Here is a 12389-nt window from a genome sequence, read left to right on the forward strand (position 1 = left end):
TCGCATGTCTCGGCACCTGCCGAGTGCCCGCTGCGACCAGGGCAAGGCCTCTGAGCCTGGCCCCCCAGTCCCCAGTCGAGGAGGGCAGAGCCGGACACAGGTGTCCCTAATCTGCTGCGGTCAGGGAGGGGCCAACAGAAGGACAAAGGCTGGACTTCAGCAGGGGCCATGGGGCTGAGCCTGCGGGGCACACCTGCACCTGTCACGCCAGCCACCAGGAAAGCGGAGGCAGGGGAATTGCAAGTTCGAGGCCAGCCTTGGCAACTGAGGGAGACCCTGACTCAAAAATAAAATAAAAACACAGTAAGCACCAGGCAGAGGCTCGGAGGGAGAGCGCCCCGGGTTCAATCCCCGGCACTGAAAAAAAAAAAAAAAAAAAAAAAGACAGGGGCATGATAGCTGGGGTTTTAAAGCATCCACAGGAGCTCACCAGTTCATCATTTGTTTCAGCAAATTTACCCAGCACCACCCTGGGCCGGGCAATGCTGCAGCCCCTGAGGAACTTCTGCTCCCAGGGGAGTCCCTGGCCAACCTAATTTGGCGACATGCGGCACTGCAGGCTGATGTCCCAAGGGAGGAAAGTCCCAAATGCTCCGATCATCTCTGGCCATGAGCGGGCCCAGGAGCCGTGTTGAAGGAGACGGGCCTGTAGCACCAGGCGGCGACTCAGTGTAAAACTGAGTAAAAGTGAACACGGTTGCCGCCGGCCTCGCGGGTGCCAGGCTCCTCCCGGGGCCCAGCGCCAGGCAGAGCAGACTCAGTTCTGCTAGACGCACGCTCAGGGGATCCCAAGTTCCCAGAAACCGACCGTCTCACTCCCACCAGGGGCCTCCCCCTCTCTGCCCCCGTGAGGGTGCCCTGCTGTGCCCAAACCCTCACACCTGGCCATCACCCCGCCTTCGGGCCCCAGCGGCCCCCACTTCACGGACGAGGAGACAGGCCTAGAGGGAGGTGGCCGGCTCTGGGGACGGGGTTGTGCTCCTCTGACCGCGGCCTGGCTGCGGGCAGTGTCCCACTCACCACCTCCTCCCACCACTCAGAACGTCGGGGGCAGGAGCCAAGCGAAGGATGGCTCACCCCGAGGTGGCCCGGCCCAGGAAATGACACCGCTGCCTGTCCCCACACCCAGCCCAGACAGAGGCCTCCCTTCTGCTCCTGATGGGGCCCAGGAGGGCCCGAGAGCCCCCAGGCCGGGACTCAACTCACCCAACGGGGCGTCCCTCGGGGCAGGCACTAGGCGATGGCCACAGGCCCCTGTCACTTCCGTGGCTGTGTGGTGTGTGTGGGGGAGACAGGAAGCTCACCCTGCCCCGCCTACCACCAACTGCCACCTCACCTCCCCGCCCTGATGGGTCCCCAGGGACCTCTCTGCAACCACAGGGAGGCCGTGTGGGAGGGTAAACTGAGGCTTATGCGCCCAGGGCCCCGCCTGGGGCTCTCACCACTGAACAAATCATGACCACGACAAGGACCGTGAAAGAGCAGCACCCACAGCCGAGCACCAGCCCTGGCCCCGCACCCCTGAACCCGCCAGCCCAAGGTGGCTCCCTCCCTCCACGCGAAGAAATTTAAAATGGCATTTTTCAGCAGCGTTGGCACGAAGACGGGGTTATTAATCTTATATACTAAAAGGCTTCCCTGGACCCCAAAAGTTCTCCTTCCTTTTTCTTCTGATTTGGAAAGAAGTTAAACGGCCCCTAAAAATGCCAGGAGTCTGAGCTACTCTGCTGACCGCATCCCATCCCAGGCTGCCCGGCCTCTGCAGTGCCCTGGCCGAGCCCAGAGATGGATAGACACTTGCCCAAGGTTACACAGCCGTCTGCCAGCTGACCCCAGATGCCCCCGACCTGCTTTCCCAGCACCAATTCCCGAAAACCTGGGACTCAGATGTGTGAGCCGCCCAGGAGCAGATGACATGGGACAGGAACCAAGTCAGCAAAGAAGGCACAGCCCAAGCTCCCAGCCTGGGGACCAGGTCGGGGCTGGTGGGGGGTCAAGGCTCCTGACCTTTTGCTGGATGACCTGGGCTGTCCCTGCCCTCTCTGGCTTCCAGGATCCTATAAACAGAACCAGACGCGTCCCTGCTGGGCTCAGAGGGCACACGTTAGAATGAGAGTTTCTCTTCCTCCCCACCGACCGGTCCTCATGGAGGCCACGCCATTTCCAAGATCAGCTCTGTCACCGGGACTATGACCAGTTACACAGACCGGCTGCTTCTCACCACGGTGTGCCCAGGCAGTGTCTCATCTGGTGGGGAAACTGAGGCCCGGGCCCAGGTCCTGCTGTGACTCAGCCGACGGAGGGGTGGCCTCTGAGCTGGTGCTCGGGAAGGTTTTCAGCTTTCCCTACTGGTCCCCTCCCTCTCCATCGTGTCCTGTGGCGCACACATCTATTGAGTGCCTACTGAGTACCTGACTTTACAGACAACACCCCTTGAAGACGCCCCTCCCTCTGTCCCCTTTCTGGTCAGCTGGGACACCTTTTAGTGAGCAGCGATATTATAATTAATACGATAATGATCACATCTGCGTTACAGCGCCCCCTCCTCCCACGGCCTCCTCTGCTCCTCCCAGAGGGGTCAGTCCATTTCACAGAGGAGCAAAGCAAGGCAAAGCCACAGGCAGGCAGAGGCAGGGGTCTCAGGCTCTCATCCTGGAACTCACCCCTCTGCCCACCGAGGGTACAAAGCTGCAAAGGACAGAGAGAGGCTGGCCTGTCACCTCCCACCTCTTCCTCCTGCCCAGGACCCAGCCCAGGAACTGGCTCGCCCCTGGCGTGGGTGAAGGTATGTGGGTCAGGGTGTGCCCCAGGCAGCTCCACTGGTGAGACCAGGATCAGGTCCCTGTTCTGACAATTGCAGCTTGGTCATGTTTTACTAGTGGACAGGACTGTCCCCTTCTTATCCTCAGCCCTCTGGCAATGCCAGAGTGTCACCATCCACCCATTTTGCAGTGCAGTAAACTGAGGCACAGAGGCCAGTAAGGCTCATTGAGGGGTCTTCAAATCCCACCATTCTCTTGACCCCATCTTAAGCAAGAGGAAAATCACAGTCCACCCAAAAAGAGGGGCAGGTGGGTTCAGAAGCGGGAGGGTGCAGGGTCTAAGCCCCCAATCTCAACTTTCAAAAGAGAGGAAACAAAGGCTCAGGGAGGTGCTGTCACCTGCCCAAGGTCACCAGTGAGGCAGGTCCATTGTGCTGCCTCCTGGTCCCCAATGCGGCTGGGGCAGGTGATCAGGGGATGGAGGCAGATGGAGGGGCTGCCCACCACCCAGCACTCCCCCGCACCCCACTTGCAGCCAGCCTCAGGCAAGATCTTAATTTACCTCCATTTATTTTCATCCCTAAGAACAGATGCTGCTGCTCCCCCTCACACACTCACACACGGGGAGGGACCCCTCCAATCCAGGCTCCAGGCCTTTCTAGGCCTGGCCTGGCCAGTCCCCAGCAGGAGGGGACCCTACACTATCTCCTCCCCAGAATTCCAACCTCGGGTCCCTTAGAGGATGCCAGGAGAAAGGCCTCCGTCCCAGCTTTAAGGTGGAGGCGGGTCGGGACATTTAGATGTGGGGAGAGGAGACCCGGGTTCCTCCAGCTGCCAGGCCTGAATAGGGGTTCACAGTGGAGAAAAGGGGAAGCAGGTCCTTCATCTCAATCCCTGGGGGTCTGCAGGCCAAAGTTGGGAAGAAAAAAATTGGGAGTGGTTCCCACCTCGTCTGCCCAGGTTTGCAGGCTGGAAGGAGAGTGGCGCCCCCATCTTTGAAGCCCCAGAACCTAGGCAAGATCCAGGCTTAGAATAAAGGGATTTGGGGAGGGGTCTTGCTGTACAGCCACCCCGCTGCCCGCTCTAATTCTAGGCCAGGAGATGGGGTTCTGGGGAGGGGGTCCCCATCTTTGCCTCTGAACCCCCGACTGCACCGCGGGGGAGGCCGGGGCGCCCACCGCGCAGCCCCCTACCCCGGCCGCCAGCCCTCGCGCGCCGCCGCGCCTTCGCCCGCCGCAGCCTCCAGTGCCGCTGGGCACAGTGCGCATGGGGGAACTGCGATGCCCGGGGACGCCGAGGGGTCCCGGGGACAGCACTCACCTCTCGAGCTCGGGCAGACCCCGCGCCCGCCGCCACCTGCGGCTCGGTTGCTGACACCCGAGCCCGCCCCGCCCCTCCCTCCGCGGCTGCGGCGCGGCTGCCTGGTGGCTCCGCCCCCGGGGCGTGGCCGAGAAAGTCTCCACCCCCGTGGCGGCGCCGGGAGGCAGGGGCGGGCTCAGGGTCCGCGCGGCCCAGCATTGGGCCATTTAGGCGGCTGGCTCCCTCAGTCCAGGGCGCTGATTGGCTAAGAAGAAGAGGCTCCTTTTTATCTGTCCCTCTATACTCGCGCGCGCGCGCACAAATACACGCGCGCACACACATACACTCGCGCACACTTACGCCACCACCCGCAGTTCATTTGCATAATTTAAAGAGACAGGCGTCGCGCCGTGCGTCTGAGTTGGGAAGAAGGAAGGTTACCCCAGCATTTATTGAGCGCCACTGTATGCCAGGCATGGAACAGAGGTCATTTGCTTCCCCTTACAAGGATGTCAGTGATACAATATTGATCCTCATTTACATTTGCTCCGAGAGGGCAAAGACAGGGATGGAGGTCACACAGCAAGTCGGCAGCCTCCAGCCCCTCCCAAAAATGTCATCATGCCATAGAGCAGTTTTGACAGACTCCCATCTAGCTCATCTGGGTTTTCATAAAATGAGACTTATATAAGGCCTGCCAACCCAGAATAGGAACTTGTACTCAGGGACAGACACCTGGCTGGTTTCTGGAGCCCCAGGCTTGCTTACCCACCAACTTCCTCAGCTCAGTTAGGGCAGCCCAGGAGTATGGGCCAGAGGACCCAGACACCCTGAAAGCCACCTTTCCCCTCACTGTTGTCCGTCAGTCATGCACACCCTGTGTCTTTGAAACACCCCCAGTTTTCCCATTTTCCTGCTCCCTGCAGTGGCCCAGGTCAAGGCCAGCTCACTTGCAGCCTGGATGCTGCCTTAGCTTCCTCAAGGGGCCTCTGTTTCCTCCATCTCTGTCCCAGACAATCCCTGTTCCCATGGCAACCACATCCATCTATCCATCCATCCACCTATCTGTAGCTCTGTGTATATTTAAACATTTTATCTTAGAGCAGTTATTTACAGAATAATCATGAAGAAGGGCAGAGCTCCGGGCCCCATGCTCAGCTTCCCCATCATCACATCTCACCCGCACGGCTCGCTGGGCACCATTAGCAAGTCAGTGTCAAGCACAGTTATTGGGGCTGGGGCTGGGGCTGGGCTGGGGCTCTGTGGTAGAGCGCTTCCTAGCATGGGTGTCACTGGGTTTAACCCTCAACACCACATAAAAATAATAAGTAAATAAATAAGTAAAGGTATCATGTCCATCTACAACTAAAAATATTGGGGAAAAAAGGGATGTTGCTCAGTGGTTAAGTGTCCTTAGGTTTGACCCCAGGCCCAAAAAAAAAAAAAAAAAAAGACACAATTATTAACCCAAGTTCACACACTTCAGTCACATTTCCTCCATTTTCTCTGAATGTCCCTCTTCTATCCTCTGATCCCACATGACCTGAGACAGTTTCTCAGACTTTCCTTTCGTTTTTTAATGGGCAGGTGTCCTGTCCTTGTCCCTTCATTGGTTGGATTTGTCAGGTTTTTCTCTTGGTTAGACTGGGATAATGGGTTCGGGGGAGGAAAATCACCTAGGGGAAATGCCCCCCGTCTTTTGAGACAGTGTCTCACTCAGCTCCCAAGGGCCTCACTAAGTTGCTGAGGCTGACCTCGAACTTCTAATCCTCGTGCCTCAGCCTCTCATGTCGCTGGGATTACAGGCATGTGTCATCATGACAGCTTGAAGTGCCCTTCGTGTCACATTGTAGCAAAGGTGGACAATGATGACATGACCGTTCACAGCTGGTGTTGACCTTGAACCCCTGGCTGAGGTGGTGTTTGTCTGGGTTCTTCACTGCACAGTCACCCTGCGGTCCCCATTCCGTGCTGAGAGAGGAAGTCACCACCCTCCCTGCCTTAGGAGTGGGGGCTTATGGCCACCTCCTTGGGGTGCTGAGAAGCTCTGAAAATTACTGGATTCTGCCCAGGAAACACATCTCTCCCCACCCCCTTTTACTTAATTATTTATATCAGTGTGGATTTGCGGATATTCATTTCGCACTTGGATTATAATCCAATCCTACCTACTCTATTGATTTTGTGGCTCAGGTTGCTCCAGTTGGCTGCTGGGAGTTTTTCAGGTTGGCTCCATGTCCCTTCGACTTTCCCTCTTCGCTGTTTTTTCCCCCGTTAGCACATCCTACATTTCTGTCACTGTAAAATGCTCTGGACGCGTAGTTTCCTGCCCTAGTCCCAGGACCCACCTTTTTTCCCCAAGAGCATCCCTGGTGCCTTTGGAGAATGGCCGTCTTCATTTGTTTTCTGATGCTGTAACAGGATACCTAAGACTGGGTAATTCTTTTGGAGGGGGTACTAGTGGCTGAACCCGGGGGCTCTTTAGCGGTAAACCACATGCCCAGCCCTTTTTATTTTCTGTTTTGTAACTGGATCTTACTATGTTGCTGGGGGCCTGGCTAAGTTGCCCATGCTGACCTTGAACTTGCAATCCTCCTGCCTCAGCTTCCCAAATCAGTGAGATTACAGGCACGCGCCACCACACCTGGCTGAGACTGGGTAATTCATAAAGAACAGTGGTTTATCTTGGCTGGGTTCTGGAGGCCGCCCGTCTGAGAGCATAGTGCCAGCACCTTGGCTTGTGGTGAGGACTTGGTGCTGTTTCAACTTGGGGTGGAGAGTCCAGGAGGAAACAGGTGCATGCAGAAGAAACAGCACGGGGGAATTTACACAGTGTACACCTCAGTGCATCAGAATGTTACATGGAACCACATTAATCTGTACAATTTTGTTTATATGTATCAGTTTAAAAATAAACTTAATTGCTAAATAGCCCACAAGGGGCCGCCTTGCTTTATAGTGGCCTGTTCTCCCACTCCCTAGAGAAATACGGTGCATCCCTGTGAACGCCCTAGGGGCCTCTTGACGAGTCCACCCACCCTCACACCTTCCCTTGGGAGTCAAATCTCCACATGAGCTTTGGAGGGGGACGCAAAACCCAGGGGACAGGAGCAGGCTGTGCGCTGCTGGGTGTTGCTTGTGGCCCCTGGGGTGAGAGCGAGGGAGGACACTACCTCCACTCACCTGGGGAGAGACAGAGCCCTAAGTACCTCAGTGCCTCCTAGGCTGGCCGTGGGTGGGTGCTGGAGGCTTCCCGCCAGCCCTCAGCGCGGCTCCCTCTAGCCTCCTCCCCTTGCTAGTCTTGACCTTCCACTTCACCAGTGAGGAACCTGCAGTGGCGTGCAGAGCGGTTCAGGATGTCAAGCCACACCCGGGCAAGGGGACCATGCAGCCTCGTCCCCCAGAGGCTTCCCCGTGTCCCGAGCCTCAGGGTTGCTGACCTCTGGTTCCCCCCCCAGCTCAGGCCTTCGCCTGGCGCTTGCCCCAGGCGGCCCCGCCCCGCCCCAGGAGAGGCTCCCTCCGGAGCGTCCTGGGGAAGCCTCCTCCGACCCCAGGCCACCTGGGACACTCGAGACTTGTCGCTTCCTGGTGTGTGTCCGACTTTGCCCGGACCCGTCCGCCCCAGGAGGGCAGCAGCCCACGTTGAAGGCTTGCACGGGCGGGTGCTGGGGTTCCGGGGAGACCGCGGGGTGGGAAGGCGACCTGGAGGAGATGGGAGGGGCGCGCTCCTGCTGAGCAGGCCCCGGGTGGGCGCCCCGCCAGGGTCACACGAGAGCAGCCGCCACCTGCTCCATCGGAGCTCCAGGGTCTCGCGGGCTTTGGCAGCAGCCAGGATATTTTTAGCACCAGCTGCTGCAGAGGCGGCCGGGGCCGGGGCCGGGGCGGGGGCTGTCAGGAGGGACTGTGGGGTGGGAAGAGAGGAAGAGACCAGGGGGCGGAGGGGAAGGAGGAAGAGGAGGGAGAAGGGAGAGGGAGGCAGGGGTGGGTCTCCCCGGTTTGGCCCTCCACAGCCCACAGGCCAAATCCAGCTCACGCCCTCTTTGTAAATAAAGTTTTATTAGAACGCAGGGGGCCACTCCTTAGTTCAGCTCCAATGGTGCCGTTTAGTGGTCTCAACAGACTGCGGTGGCTGCAATGCCCACAAAGTGGCTTTCTGGCTCATTACAGAAAGTTTGCTGTTGTTCAGGACAAAAATGACCTCTTGGGGGGAGATTATTAGAAGTTAGGGGTGATTTTTACCCCCGTGATTTTCTTCTTCCAGTTACAGTGAAGGGGGCTCAGGGTCCCTGAAGTTAGGGTCATGTGACTTGCCTTGGTATGAAATGGGAGCAACACATGTCAATTCTCCAGTTTCCTTAGAAGCTGACACCCTGCCCCTCTCCCTGCCACAACCTCTGCGATGTTCTTGGTGGTGGATTTTTTTGGGGGGAGGGCTACTGGGGATTGAACTCAGGAGCACGGGACCACTGAGACATCCCCAGCCCTATTTTGTAGTTTATTTAGAGAGAGGGTCTCACTCAGTTGCTGAGGCTGGCTTTGAACTCATGATCCTCCTGCCTCAGCCTCCTGAGCCCCTGGGATGACAGGCGTCGGTCACCGCCCCCCAGGTGGTGAATTCTTCTTGATGTCCCACTGCTGAGTTAAGTCACCAGACAGAAGGTGGAAGCCAAGACTCACAGCTTCAAACTACAATCAAAGTTGAGGTCTTTCTAGGAATGTAAGGGACATCAACGTTAAAAATCTAAAAATACATTAAATAAAAAAAATGAGAGAGAGAGAAACTATGATCCCCTCTCCTGATCTTTAACTTTCTTCATATTTTGAAGTTCCATTACTAGGTGCATATAAATTTGAACTATTTTATCTCCTTGGAACTCAAAGCTCTGACATTCCTTATTTCTAGTAATATATCAAGAATATAACTAATAGCTTGACTGCCATAAGAACATTCTAGATACGGGGTATCTCAAACAAGAGAACTTTATTTTCTCACAGTACTGAAGGCTGAGAGTCCAAGAGCATGGCTGCATTGGGGTAAAGGCTCTCTACTTGACAAGCTTTCTACCTTCTCCCTATGGTCTCATCTGGTGTATCCCTTGTTGAATGGACATGAATAATGACAGCAATTTCTGTCTTCCTTTTCTTGTATGGTCATCAATACTGTTGGTTAAAATCCCAAACCTTTGACTTCATTTAAACTTAATTATTTCCTAAAAGTCCCATCTCAGAGGTGGGGTGGTGAAGCTCAGCAGTGGAGTGCTTGCTAGCATGCCTGAGGCCCTGGGTTCCCTCCCAGCACCACACACAAGCCCCATCTTCAAATACAGTCCCATTTGGGATTGCAGAGTATCAACAATATGACCTTTGGGGACACATGCTAGTCTACAGCAATAACTATTTGTTTGGCTGTATCAGCTTTAATTTTCTTAGTTTTTAGGATTCACCAAGTTAATTTTGTCTTATCCTTTACTTTCAAGTTTTCAGCGACTTTATATTTACATGTTTTTTGTAAATCACATAACCCTTGAATTTAAACCATAAAAAAAAAATCCAGAGTCTTTTGTCTTTGAAGTTTTTTGTCCATTTATGTTTTGTGTAATTACTGGCAAGTTTTATGAAATTTCATTCTTCTTTTGAGCTCTTCTTCCCTATGGACCTTATTTTCAATTATATTTTTTTTACATTCTAATTTTCACCCATCAACTAATGTGGAAAGTAAAGAGTAGTTATATTCTCCTACTTTACTGTAAAATTTTTAGGTGGGCATGGTGGTGCATGCCTGTAATCCCAGAGGCTCTTGAGGCTGAGGTAAGAAGTTCTGAGTTCAAAGCCAGCCTCAGCAACTAAGTAACTCAGCAAGACCCTGTCTCTAAACAAAATGTAAAAAGGGCTGGGGATGTAGCTCAGTGGTTAAGCACCCATGGGTTCAATCCCCAGTACCCCCCCCCAAAAAAAAATTTCCCCTATGCTCTCCCAAGTAATGTTACCCTCCTCACAAACAACACCAGGATTTTAAGACCCTCATCTTCCATCGGCTGTTCTTATTAGGCCCTATCTAAACTGGGTTGTTTTTAACCCTACATGTGGAACAGTATAATTACCAATGGAAACTAGGGCAGTGGCATGCATCCAGGCCTGTCCTCCCAGCTGCTCGGGAAGCTGAAGCAGGAGGATGGCCTATTAGTGGAGGTGATGGTTTGGATGAACTCATGTATCTCTTTCTTTTTTGCTGTTTCCTTCCATGTGGTGGCTCATCTGCTCACACCACCTGAAAAAACTCCCTGGAAGTTGCCTGGTGGGGGTCACAGTGGCAGATCCTGCACCACTGTTCATCCCGCTTCCTCCTCCAAGCACTGTGGGGTGGCCTCTCTGCTCGTAGGTGTGCACAGTCCACCCTGTTCCCACCAAAAGGCTGGGGACGGGGACTTGGTTCTATGAATCTCACTTTTTTGGTTAACTGTTTTTTTTGCACTTCCACTCAGTTGTGTTTTTTTGATATATCCTGCTTGGGATCTTTGATTTACTAAATATGAATTTGTTCTAGAAAGTTCTCAGTCATTATCTCTTTTCCTTTGCTTTTTTTTTTTTTTTTTTTGTTCTAGGGATTGAACCCAGGGAGTGCTTTATCTACCACTGAGCTATACCCAGCCCTTTTAAATTTTTTGAGACAGGGCCTCACTAAGTGGCCCAGGCTGAACCTTGAACTTGTGATCCTCCTGCCTCAGCCTCCTGAGTCACTGGGATGACAGGCCTGGATTGCTGCTCCCAGTTGCTTTATTGCATTTCTTATCCATGTGTTTGGGCCCCCTCTGTGGAGGTTCTAGAACCCCCCAGGATGAATCAGTATGTAAAAATAGCTGGAGATTTATGAATTTTTTTCTTTCATAAATAAAATTCAAAGGCTGGGGTGTAGCTCAGGGATGAGTGGTTGTCTTGCTATGTGCCAGGCTTTAAGCTCCACCCCTAGCACCATAAAAATTAAGTTAAAGAAAAAGGTCCTGCCTTATGAACTATTAAGACACACAGCTGGGCGCAGTGGCCCCCACCTGGAATCAGCTACTCAGAGGCAGAGGCAGAGGATCACAAGTTCAAGGCCAACCTGTCTCAAAAAACAAATATTTAAAAGGGCTGAGGATGGTAGCCCGGAACAGTGGTACACACCTACAATCCCAGGGGCTCAGGAGGCTGAGGCAGGAGGATCATGAGTTCAAAGCCAGCCTCAGCAACTTAGCAAGACCCTGTCTCAAATTAAATAAAAAGGGCTGGGGATGGAGCTTAGTAGTAGAGCGCCCCGGGGTTCAGCACTGAGACAGGAACATACACAAAGTTCCAACTAATTAAAACAACAAGGACACCCAGAGGTGGGTGATGAATAGAGCCAATTTAGAAACAGACAGTGACACACAGACCTTACTGGAGGAGGGGACATTCAACTCTATACACAGCATGTGGTAACTGGGTGTCCCTTGGGGATGAGATACCTCCTGCCCTTCCCTTCATCCCCAAATAAGCCCTAAATGGATAAAAGTGAAAACTGAGGTCACAGACAGAATCACCACCGCAACAAAACGTGGGAAACGTGTGCCGCTGTGGGTAGGGCCTCTCAAACACAGGGACATTTAAAGATCACGGGCCTGGGGGGCTGGCTCAGGGGTGGCTGCCTAACGTGTGGCTCTGCCTGGGTTCCATCCCGTATCGCAAAGGAAAATAAGTAATCAACAAATAAAGCCTGTGGTTTGGAGACCATGTAAACTGTCCATAAACAAAACTGAAAACACTTACCACACCAAAGTTCACTGTTTCTCACTGAGAAGAAGAATTACACGTAAATGAAAAAGACAAACACCCAAGAGGTGAAATTCACACAGTGAATTAGAAAAAAAGATGTGTTTCTATCGGGAAATCTCCATGACAAGGAGGTGGCCAGGTCACTTGACAGTTTGGCTACAGTGACCAATCTGGACAATCTGGCTTCATGTGTCAGTGGGACCTCAAGTCTAACCTTCTGCTGTGACAACTGAGAAAGGCCATGACCTTCCAGCCAGGCCACAGGGGCCGGGTGAGTGGGGGTCTGTCTGTCCCCTCTCCCAGGATTCCTGCGAGGAGACAGGAGAGTGCCGGAAGTGAGCAGTGACCAGGTTGGCGCCAGGTTTCCAGCTGCCCCGCAACTCCTGGCCAGCATGTCCACTGGCCGCTGGGGCCCTGGGCCCCTCCTTGGATCCTCAGGTCCTCCTGGGTCAGCCGCACACTGGTCTTGCTGATGGGGCGCCACTCTCTTGACATCCAGGTACAAGGCCATGAGCATCCCTGGGCTCCTGCCTCCAGCTA

This window comes from Callospermophilus lateralis, chromosome 1 (assembly GCF_048772815.1).
Source record: "Callospermophilus lateralis isolate mCalLat2 chromosome 1, mCalLat2.hap1, whole genome shotgun sequence".
Classification (NCBI taxonomy): domain Eukaryota; kingdom Metazoa; phylum Chordata; class Mammalia; order Rodentia; family Sciuridae; genus Callospermophilus; species Callospermophilus lateralis.